We start from the raw sequence: 13,105 nt of genomic DNA, 5'->3' as shown, positions 1-13,105 counted from the left end.
GATGGTACCGCTACTCATTGCGTTGGAAAGGTGTCTCTCCGGTCACTCTTTATGAATGAAGTCAATATTGATTTCTTATTGATGGATTGTAAATCCCTTTACAATTTCATCCTTGGTAGAGATTGATTCATTATATGGAAGCCGTCGCCTCAACATATCATCAAGCCATCAAGTTCCTATTCAATAAAAAAGTATGTAAGGCGCGCGCAATGATCAACCGGCATCTCTAATTTGCCGCGACAATGTTCTCGATGATTATAAGAAGTCCAAGTTGTTGGATCTAACTATTCGAAGTTCCAACGCCGTCAAATAGCAATTACAAAGATCCAGGGACCTTCGGTTTACTCGCCAATAGAAATGTTGAAGGACCCCCGACAATCGATCCACTTTTAGAAGTTCAAATTGGCCAACTCCCTCAAGAGACTACTTTTATTTCAAATTTAACTTCCGTAAGATGAGAGACAAAAGCTTATTTTGTTATTGCGGAAGAATAATCATGTGTTTGCTTGGCTTAATAGAGCAAATGCCTGGTATAGATCCTTCGGTGGCTTGTCATAAACTTGACATTGATCCTAATGCAAAACCAGTTCGACAAAAAGCCCGAAGGATGGCCCCCCGATAGAAAGATGAAAGTGAAAGACTAAATCGACCGCCTCTTTGTCCGTTAACTTTATAAGGCCCGTGACTTATCCAACATGGATGTCAAATGTTGTCGCAAGGTGCCTAAAAAGAACGGCAAATTACGGTTTGTATCGATTTCACAAATCTCAATAAGGCTTGTCCGGTTCATCCATATCCATTGCCTCAGATATCCTGAAATGGTCGATGCAACATCCGGTTTTCAGCGTTTGTCTTTTTGGATGCTTATTCCGTTATCATCGATTCCGTTATTCATTGAGGACCAAGAGTTCATCGTGATTCATTACGCACCAAGGCATTTATCGCTACTGTGTAATGCCTTTCGGTCTGAAAAATACTGGAGCCACATATCAAAAGCTAGTCAACACTATTTTTTCTGACATACTTGGAAAGACAGTCGAAGCATACATCGACGACATGGTTGTCAAATATACAGAAGCACCTGATCATCTTACTGATTTGCAAGCTGTTTTCAACAGACTCTCCAATTTCAACATGCGTTTGAATCCGGCTAAGTGTTTTTCGGGTTTATCATCCGTAAATTCTTAGGATACATGATGACTAGACGCGGAATTGAAGCAAATCCGGATAAGATTCGAGATATCCTTGAAATGCCTTCTCCGACGTCAAAGAAAGAAATTCAACGACTTACAGGATGCTTGGCTGCCCTAAATCGCTTTTATCTCGGTATTCGATCGATGCCGCCCTTTTTCCAAACATTGAAAGACGATCAATTTGGACGAGGATCGCGGAACTTGTATTTCGCCATTTGAAAGCATACTTAGTCCAACCTCCAGTTCTTGCCAGTCCCAAAGAACGGGCAGCCTATAGGTTCAGATTTAGCCGCCAATCGATCATGCCGTAAGTGCGTCTTATTTGTCAACGGTGGTGATGGTCGCCCTATATTCTTTGTTAGCAAGACTCTTACAATCGCTGAAATAAGATATTCTCGAGTGGAGAAAATTGCATTGGCTTTGGTTCATGTCGCCCGACGCCTTAAACCTTATTTCCGTGGACGAAGTCGCCAAAGTTTATAATGAATATCCATCGCGAAAAGCTTTTTCGCAATGCCCGTGAATCAAGTCGCCGCAGAATGGGAAAGTTACCTTAGCGCTTTATAGCATTGTGTTTGAAACTCGCGCGGTGAGAAAGGACAAGCTTTGGCTTCGCTTAATGGCTGATTTTCCAATTGAGGATATTCTTATGTCCGACGACATTACTAGACGAAGAGAATGTCGCCGACAACACGCCATTACCTCTCGGGGATGATGATTTGCCAAACTTATCGATGTATCCGCGATTGTTGGATTGTTTACACCGATGGTTCGCGATAATAAGTATGGCTCCGTATTGGGTGTGTAATCTTGCAACCGAATGGAGAAAAAAATCGAAGAAGTCGCGTTTGGGTTTTGACGCTTCAAATAATGAGGGCCGAAAGCACGGTTGTCATTTTGGCGCTTTGCGTCGCTTCTTCACTGGGGCTTAATAAACTATAATTATTCACAGATTCTAAGTTAGTCGCTAGCCAGGTTTTGGTGGATCGTGATGCAGCTCGCGGACGATAGAATGGCAGCTTATGTGGACTTAATTCATCGGATTGCTCGAAATTTTAATTCTATCAAGATTGTGGTATCCGTCATGCCATGACGACATCGCGGATTCTCTTGCTTATTTATCTGTGGCAGTTAAGTCAGATAAGCCTCGCCAGATAACCATTGAATTTCAAAAGGAACCGAGTATCGATCTGTCCATCAAGGATGTGCGCGATATGTACATCACTCAGAGTTGTTTTTTCATCAAGACATTTTCTGAGGAATCACGTTATGCCAATTTGATATCTCCTGTGCTGACTCGGAAGCGCAAGCGTGATCTTGATAATCAAGCTATCATTGTAGAGAAAACGCTTGATCCACAACTTATGCTATCAGATGACCACAATGATCCTGTCAATGATATTGTCTCGGTCCATACCGACGACGATCATGAAGCTGACAATGCTCCAGAGGTTCCTGATATAGAGCTAAGTTTTCCACTTACACCTTGTGACGAAGATGATTGGCGTCTTCCTTATATCACATATTTACATGATCACATCTTGCCTCCCGATCATAAAGTGGGTGATCGTGTCAAACGCGATGCTTGGAAATATTGTCTCATATCGACTTCGAACGGTCATTTGCAACTTTATCGCAAAGGCACAAGTCTTAACCCTATGCTTTCGTTGTCTCGCCAGAGTGAAGGTTTGCTCGCCCGGCAGAAATTCATTCAAATTCTATGTGGGAACCACTCCGGGCTAAGTCTCGCCATAGAGCAATGACACAAGGATACCGGTGGCCGTACATGCAAAAGGATGCTAAGCGTTTTGTCCGAGATGTGTTCCTTTGTCGAAATATGCTAACATGGGAAATCTTCCAAAGAACGGAACTTCATCCAATCTTGAGCCCTTGGCCGTTTGCAAAGTGGGGTCTTGACATCGCTTCGGTCCTCTTCCAAAGCTCCCCGGCAGTTGTTCGCTTTTTACTCGCCGCGAATCGATTATTTTACCAAGTGCTGGTCAAGCTATGCCCTTAGCCCGGATCCATGCTTCCGGATGTTAAAAATTCTTATGGTGAGACATTGTTTGTCGCTTTGGTATTCCAACATCATTGACTTGGACAATGGCAAACAATTTGATGTTGAAGAAATTCGACAATTTTGTTCGACTTGAAGATTAATCACAATTTCTCGCACCATACCATCCCAAGCTAATGAACAAAGTCGAAGCTACTAACAAATCCATTCTTGCAATGCTCGCGGCGGCGACTTCAACAGCCAAAGGAAATTGGGTTAAGGAACTTCCCTACGGTTATGTGGGCTTATCGAACCACACCTAAGCATTCAACCGGATTTTCTCCATTTAATCTTGCTTACGGTGATGGAAGCGGTCTTGCCTACAAAGTTGATGACACCAACCACAATTTAACTTATAATGTGGAATTGAGTCGAATGATCACACTTGCTCAAGCCAAAGCCTTGATAGATGAGACAAGAGATGTTGGTCTTCAACAATTAATTCAATTATCAAGATGATATGAAACGAAAATATGATAAGAAAGTTCGACTTAAAGTGTTTGAGAAAATGATCGGGTACTGTCGAAAAGACGAGGTTGATAGATTCCGTAAATTTGGAGAAAACCGACAGTCCATACATCATAGATCGCCTCGCCACCAAAGGATCTTATTTTCTCCGAGATTTAGATGAGAATGTTCTCGATAAGCCGGGAATCGTTTCATCTGCGCAAGTTCTATAAGTAGATTTTAGTTGTGTTTTTTTTATCCCGAGAAATAAAAAAATACAATATTTAATTTGTTTCAAGTTCGGGTATGTATTTTCCGTTGTTATCTTTGCATTTTTAAGACTCGGTGAATCAATAAAGAAGCAGGTTCTTTCACTTCGGCCCAATGGTATAATTTTGGTTTTAGCGAACCTTATAATCGCTATAACAAAAATCGGGCGAAATTACCACGTTTAATTTCGTTGAACCTAAGTTGAACTTTTTTACGCCGCTTAGTCGTTACTATCGCTATAACAAAATCCGCGAAATTACCACGTTTAATTTCGTTACCTAAGTTGAACGCTTTTACGCCGCTTTAGTCGTTACTATCGCTATAACAAAATCGCGAAATTACCGCGTTTAATCTAAGTTGAACGCTTTACGCCGCAAAATTACCAAAACGCATTAGTCGCTATTAAAAACCGGGCGAAATTACCACGTTTAATTCGCACAACCTAAGTTGAACGCTTTTACGCCGCTTAGTCGTTACTATCACTAATACAACATAATCGGCGAAATTACCACGTTTAATTTCGCCGGTCCTAAGTTGAACGCTTTTACGCCGCTTAGTCGTTATTATCGCTATAACAAAACCGCGAAATTACCACGTTTAATTTCGTCAGTCTAAGTTGAACACTTTTATGCTCGCTTAGTCGTTACTATCGCTACAACAAAATCTGGCGAAATTACCACGTTTAATTTCGTCAGTCCAAGTTGAACGCTTTTACACTCGCTTAGTCGTATTATCGCTACAACAAACTCGTGAAATTACCGCGTTTAATTTTTCGGGGTCCCTAAGTCGAACATAAAATACGTTAATTTCACTTAGTCGTATTATCGTTACGACAAAATCTGACGAACTTACCACATTTAATTTCGTGAGTCTAAATTGAACGATTTTACGCTCGCTTAGTCAGTTACTCGCGTTATGTCAACATTTGATGAAGTTACCCCCGTTTTCGCTTATCTCCCAAGGCCGGAGCATTTTTTCGCTCAATCTAATTTTGCAAGTTTAAAGTTAGCATTGGGGGCGTTTCATTCTATTTCGTGTCATCTATATAATTCAACAACATTGTCAGTTTTCCACAGGTATGTTATCTGACATCACAATGATATTCAATTGCCAACACATACTTTATTTTTATTCAAAAAGAATTTTTAGCTCTATGGTATTACAAACGCAAAATCACATGATCATTGGTTTGGGCAAATCCAATGGTTCCTTACAAACTTTTCACATATACAACTCGTACAAATCTTTGTAATTCATCTTCTCACGTTCTAGTTCATCTCCCGTTTCTATTAAAGTCTCTATCAATTGTCTTACGGACGATTCACAATGTGTCATTTGCACGTGATCTTGGTCGAGCCGCTCGTTTAAATCTGTCATTTGCTTGTTATTTTTCTCGCCTTTTTTGCGACGTTTAAGTTCGATCTTTGGTCGCCACGAAGTGCCTTTAATTCTATCACATCTGCTTTTAAGTGTTTGTGTTCTTCCATTATCTCACGAGGGCTTTCCCAAAGTCTTCGTGACGATCTCGCTTTCGGCTTCTTCCGTCCATTTCGGTTAAGTTTTTGTTTTCGATCTTCTAACTCTCGTTGGTTCCGCTTTTAACGCTTTTTTTGCCTCTTCCAATTTTCGGTTGAGTATTTTCACTTTTCTATTTCTTCTACGACATTGACTTCATTCGGATCGATACTTTTTTCTTCGCAACTTTTTCATGAATTTCTTTGGTCTGCATTTCATCGCCGCGTTTTTTTAACCAAGGGTAAAAAATATCTGTTTTCATCAATCTTTCAGACTTAAACACAAGTTTGCAGTAAATGATAAAAAATACAAAATAAAAAAATACTATCATACCTGGTTCATATTATCGAAAATCATTGACACTGCTCTGTCATATTCTCCGATGTTCTCCGTATTCTGGTCACAGTTTTGATATTTTTCAAGCCCCTCCATTGGCGTGGTCCCTGGCGATACCTTCGCTTCGTCATCCAGACTTGAACATCTTTGCTTCATCTACCAATTTCATCGGTTTAGTGTCGGACATAAATTTCTTTACCGTCCTAACGCAATAGTAAAAGTCAACGATCAACTTATTGTTAACAAATTATGTGGTTTTCCTCCATGAGTAGTACTAAACCCCCGACAAGATTTGCCGCTGGTGGTTGGCTTCTTTGCTCCCCGTGATTTTGTTTTGCCATTTGTTTTCTTTCACCGACTTTGTGTTCTTCACTGCACTATCTTTTGTATGTATCACGGTTTCGTTCTTTTCCCCGCCATTCTTTTTCTGTATACACCAAACCAGAGCGAGATATTACATCTCCCCACACTTTTACATATATATATTTTTCACGGTACATACCTTTTCCTCTTTGTGTTGAGAATGTACTTTATTTCGTCGGGCTGTTTTGTGCATTGTAGACTCGTCCCTCGAGGCATCATACATTGTAACGTTGGTTGTCTCTCTTGGTCTCCGTTAAGCCCATTTTCTTGTGGAACATCTTCTTTTTGTACAATTCGCTATTTGTGTTTGGCAAGCTCAAGACTAATTCTCCATTTGTGTTAATTCCGTTCCATCTTCTTTTTTTCACTATCGCTATCGCCGCCAAATATTGCATTTCGAGAATCTTATTCTTCTTCGCCATTTCACTATGTGTCTCCTTGGACCTATCGGGTTGTTGTTCGTTACCCCCGTAGTGTCGGAAATCAACAATATCATCAAAGTAGCTCGGATCTACCAATCTTTTGTCGTAACATTCATGAAAGAAGAAACGAAGGTTGTTCTCCACTTCCTTGTCCAATTCAAATGTCTGGTGTAGTTGTACGTTTTTACATTAGACACAAAATACCTCGTGTTAGTCAACCGTTACTTTCGTGAGTACGTTTTCAATACTTATGTTTTGGCTTATCTCGAAATTTGTTCGCACTTTAAACTCGCCGGATTCCACTTCCCTCGCAAACGGTACAGAAATCTATCCCATCCGGTGTATACTTTTGGGAACCCTTTAAAAGTTCTGTTTGAATCCTTGAATTCAACTTCAAATTTTATGTACCCTTTTCACAAGATGGCTTTCGGTCATATCAACGCCGAATATTTCTTGAGCCCCAAACCTTCATTAAATTCATTTTGTAAACGGTGTGCTCTCGTGAAGATTAACCAGAACGATATTGGCAGTTGTCCCGGTGCAATTTGCCACCACTCCAATAATTGCGCAATTTCTTTATTCAACGGAATTGTATTCCTACAATTTAATTGTGTGTAAGTCATTACTACTTCATCTTCTTCGACTTTCGTTTCAAATTGTGACACTTCTTCCATCTCAAATTTCTCGAGTCCTAGTATTTTTTCAGATTTCCTTCAAAAACCATCGACGCGGTTTCGTAGTTGCTATATATCCGCACCTTCTTTTCCACCTCACCAAGTCTCCGATCGTCATCGAAGTTTTTTCTTCTCGATTATCTTTTATCCGTAATAATACTGATCGTTTTTAAAAAAAAAAAAAAAAATAGGGTCGATAGCTCAAAACCGGATGCACTAGCTCCACAAGGGTGAACCGGTCACTCAAGGCAAACAGTGCACGGTGCCCTTCTTTTGTGGTCGCGGCACCAGATCTTGTTTTATTCTTTCAATTCCGGATACACTTTGCCCATATTAAAAGAACAGTACGGTGCCCTTCATTAACAAGCGCTGGACCGTATCATATTGGTTAGTACCAATTTGAACATGAGTGCCATCTTCATCTTCAGTACCTTTTTATCACCGTCTTCTCCAGCAATTCTTCATGATCACTAAAAAAAAAAGAAAAAAAGAAAAAACAAACACCAAATCAATGGGACAGGTACGGTGCCCTTCCTTAGAAGGTGTTGCACCGTATAAGGTTTGATTAATATTGGTTTTGAATTCTAGCCCTCCTTTTTCATCGTTTTCGCGAACCACAAAGTCGTGGTTTTGCGGATAAAGCGTTTCCTCTTCCTACAACTTCTTCGTTTTGATGAGATGACGGTGGAGGAGTAAGTTCATATTAAATTTTTCGCCGCCATAGAAGTAGGTACCCGCATCACCGATTCCGGTAGTGGTTCTGTAAGACAACTTTTGACAAGAAAAAACGACCACGAAAATCAGCACCACCGCTTGGTGTTTTCCCCACCTAGACAGGTTGAATCATCCTTATGATAAGGGTAAGAGGATGGTTATACCTGGTGCTATCAAGGTGTGGCGTTTTCAACCTGGACAAAAGTACGGTTTGATGGGATCAATACAAGGAGTAAAGTTTTACTTACCAAAAATCTACGATGAGCTGAACATGTGCCTGTTCGGTGGAAGACGGCACACAACGTTCAAAAGCGGCAGTAATATGGAAGACGACGAGCTTTATGCGACTTCAAAACTTCTCTTGCCTACGTCTGTTCTGTTGGATGAGCGTATAGTGTTTTTCTGGATTGGGATATGCCCAGCACTTATATAGGATTAGCGGGTTTTCCAGTGCTGGTGGGATTCTTCTCCAACTCCAACTTCATCTCTACTCTCAATTCTTATCTCATCCGAACACTTTGAGTCCAATTCGTATTTAACTTCATTTTATTATTATTATTACTAAATTGCCCCATACGTTTAATTTTCAACGGTATAATCCACGTATCGCTATTCCGTTGGCACGCATCGTCGAATTCAAATTTCGTATTATTACGTGACGCGTTCGGTACAGTTTTCGCCAATCGGTTTTTTTTGCAATTTTATTTCTGTGCATATTTTATTTTTTCTGTGCATTTTCGGCCATCTTTTATTTAACTACATTGCGTCCCGTATACGTTGGTTTGCCATTATTTCGTTCCCGATAATTCACAAATTTTTTTTCGACAGTCAATTTTCCAATTATTTCTTTTCGCACGACACTTCGTTATCATTCTGATCATTTTTCTTTCTTCTTTGCCATATGAACTTTGTTCGCATGCCAAAGAGGGGGTGGTGTTCGACCCCACCTACGGCAAACGCCCATTGGTAGAGTCTCCACTTTATTCGCGACCGACAGGCTAAAGCCCAATTCGCAATATCATGGATCAATGTATTGCCCATTAACTCATGTGGCTAAGGTGAACCTTAGCCACATGGCTTGCCACTAATGTAACGTTGATTTATGTCCGATTCATTTCTTATCAAAAAGATAATTATCGGTTGAAAGTTATAGTCTATCACAATTACTCAAGCTACAAGATTACTTGAGCTACAAGGACTCTCTACTCTACCTATATAAATACCAAATTATTTTTCATACGTAACTACGTTTTGAGACTTGATCCCACCGATAATTTGGTGACGCGAGGCAACCGCAAGGTACAGCCTCATCATTCCCCGATCACCATCATTTTTCTAATTACTTTTCTACGTTCTTCGTCTTTTTTCATCAACACTTGGTGTTTTGATCATATTCAATTTTCATCAGTATTCAATTTTGCTCTTGGTTCAGGGTGAGGTTTCCAGTTACACCATTTAGTGATTGGTGCTTTGAAAGCTACTTGAATGCCCAAAGCTAAACACAAAGACCATGTCTCAGCAGTATCCATCAAGGAGGTTACTTGAACTTGAATATAAGGCTTTAGTTGTCTTTTGATTCGGGCAAGAATGACTGCAGCAAATTGGGATCTATTAGAAAATCTTAGGGCATTTCTTTCTTTCCAGATTCCATTCACTGTAGCACATATATATACTTTATAGATCTCCTCCACATGTTTTCTCTCTTTATAAATTCTTAAGATGGGGACCATTCCCTATTTGTACTCCTTGAATCAGTTGCAATTCCAACGAACCTTAAAACGTTTAATACCTGTTATGATGTCAGTAGAGAAAGGACACTCAAAGAATAGGTGGTTGGAATACTCTCGGCTTTGACTACAAAAACAGTAGGATGAGTAATTAAGGATTTTCTTATAGACAAGCCTGTATTGAGTTGACAAACTATTGGAAAATAGTTGCCAACAAGTGAACGAATGACGTGGAGTTACCAGGCCTATGATTGGGGGATTTTGAGGAGGAAGAAAATGAAGAAGAAAGTGTTACAGTCACTTTTTTTTATGATGGACAGGCATTAGAATTCTGGGCCCTACTCCCAAAAGACCTCCTAATGCCGATCACTTATTTTATTTTATTTTCCTATTAAACCATTTCTTTTAAAAAAAATATATGGGATTTGGTTATATGCTGCATGTGTTGTACGCGTGCGCATGTTGCATGTTGGATAAAGAACAAATTCAAGAAAAACAAAATTAAGGAATCTTAGAACGCATTAATTTGAGAAATTCAGATCTTACAACGTATTATTGAAGCCCAATATAACACACCAAGTATAATCAAATTAAATTAATGTTAACTTAAAAATTGTATGATTCTACATAACACATGGTTAAAACCCCACGAAGAAGTGATTTCTCCAACATTCAAACCAATTTGTTAAAACCTTACAAATGTTTCACAAAGTGTTCAATTGATCCAAAGTTTTGAATGAGAAGAGAGAATCAACAAATGTCGAAGGAATTTCAATAACAATAGTGTGTGGCGTGAAGAAGATAAAAATAATTGGGGATTGACATAGAATTTGGAGAATATCGAAAGGGAAGAGTGATTCATAGGCAATGAATTCGCAGTGTTGGCAATGGAGATCGACGACAAATGAATAATTGACATAGTTCGTCATTTCAAACAAAATCCCAGAATTCTATCAAAATATGTATTTCGGTTTTTGAAGAAATCAAATAACATTATTAGGGTTGCAAAATGTACATTCCAAAATTTATAATATATCAAAATTTGAAAATATCAGAATTCCGGATGTGTAATTTTTAATGGACAAAGAGTAAATAAGTTAACTTGTAGAGGGCAGTTTAGGTATAAAACCAATTATGTATGAATCCATGTTAACTCATGGTCTTCTCTTTAAAGAAGGAAGATAGTTTACCTTTGCATTGGAATAGTGCTATTGGTTGCATTTAAACCCTTTCAAAATTAGGTAACTTTGTCAAAGATAGCTCCTATGAGATAACAAAGTTACTCTTGCATTGGGAATGCTCTTATAGCACAAGGATTTGCACTATAATAATGTTTCATGTGCTAAGGTTAGAGCAAGAGATAGAACTTTGTTGATGGGCCCGCTTGGTGGTGTGGTCTGTTTGCAATCAATTGAAACTTGAATAACTTTAATTTTGGTTGCTTTTACTCCATTTTTGGTGGCTTAAATATAGGAGATGAAATACTACTGTTGTTTCTAACTTAAGCTTTTAGTTTTATGGGGCAAAACAACAGCAAAACAAGAGGATTTAAACAAAAGGCCTCTCAAACCATAAAAGCCCCCGTGACAAAACAAGAGGGACTTTGGGGAGCCACTAGTTTTTTTTTTTTTTGTAATTTTATTTTGGATATATTTTTTATTTTTTAGTGATTTCATTATATGGCTTATATCTTTAGAAAAAAAATTAGATGATATTCTTAAAATATCTACATTTTTTGTTTATTAAATCAATTACAAAAGTGCATATATTATATTATGTTATAATTTATCCCCTATTGAAAACTAATTTAATAATTTTTTTTTATCACATAAATATAATGTAAAATAACAAGAAAATATTGTTTTCTTTTGGGTTTACACAAATATATAGTATAATACATAAATTATCACCTCTATTTTGGGTTTACACATAATTCACTTTTCTTTTTATATTTAAACTTTTTTTCAAATTTTCTCATATGAATGTGGCATCATGAAAATATGAGTTCAAATAGGGATACATATATAATGAAAAAAAATAAAATATATCTTTGGTTTACTAAACCACAACCAACTTTTTGAGGGTTTTGACGCCAGCATTTTTAGTTTTATATGTTTGTTTTTTGATGATTGGTTTACTAAACCACAACTTTTTAGTTTTATATATGTTTGTGGTTTATTTATAGTCATCCAAATAATCGAGAACTTATTTGCTCACATACAGTGTCATCTATTGCTTAAGGTTAGTTTAATCAATTGTCATTGATCATATATAATATTCATTATCATGGATTGGTCGATGAAACAAATCTAAATTGATAGCAAAATATAATGTTGCTCATTATTGGGTGTGCTACATCTTATAACTGACTCGAGCTTGAACATACAAGAACTTAACTCAGTCGAAGCTTCATTACAATTCTTTAGTCGTAAATTAATCGAACTTGAACATAGTAAAAAAAAACAATTATATTTGTTTGTTCTCCTTTGCCGTATAGGGTTTCGAGAAGATAGTTTTATACCGGGTAAATTGGACAGAAGTGTTACACTCTATGTTAACACTGCATATAAATAAATACGGAAATGTGTACTTATTATTGGGGATGGATATATGTACTCCACCTTATTATGCCTTTAAATCACTGTTCTAAAAATTGGTATAGGCGGCTGCCAAGGCGGTCTCTAGGCACTAGGCGGTGCCCAACCGACTCGCCTAGACCCAAGTTGTTTAAAAAATCGGTGGACTGATTAGGCGGGTCTAGACAGCCTCTAGGTGGTCCAGTCAAGTTTTTTTTTTTTTGAATTGATTAAATGTTGAAAATTAAAGACCCATGTAGGCTTAAAATTTGAATGAGTTTAAAAGACTAAAATTCAATGTAAATTATATGCCACTATATGAAAGAATATGTTTTTATATGAAATCGATTTTCTTAAACTATTACGCATCTCTACTACTAGTATAATCTATAATGATCGTGGCCTCTTAAATTCATCCGGGACTTTTTCTGACGCATACTCTTGATGAATAATAAAATCAGATGCCTAGCTATTTATTAATGAGGACTACTTTGTCTTTTTACTAGGGTATGCCCGTGCCTACGGCCCGCGAGGCGTGGATGTGCCTACAGCGCTACCTTGACGCTCCACGTGCCTTACGGTCAACCTACAATATGGGTTCCTGACGGTCAATCTACAATCTGGGTTCTTTCGTAGCATGCTCTTGATCATACGTTTCCTGCAAAGTGAGCGCGATTCCCTCTTAATTGTAATTTTTCTAAAAAATACATTTAAGATACAAAGTCTGAAGACATGTTTCTGACAACGACTGTCAATTACCCTCATTTTATTCTGACGTTCATTTTCCGAAGCATCCACAGCAAACATTCCCG

This window comes from Coptis chinensis, chromosome 4 (assembly GCF_015680905.1).
Source record: "Coptis chinensis isolate HL-2020 chromosome 4, ASM1568090v1, whole genome shotgun sequence".
Lineage (NCBI taxonomy): Eukaryota > Viridiplantae > Streptophyta > Magnoliopsida > Ranunculales > Ranunculaceae > Coptis > Coptis chinensis.
This window is presented reverse-complemented; position numbering follows the sequence as displayed.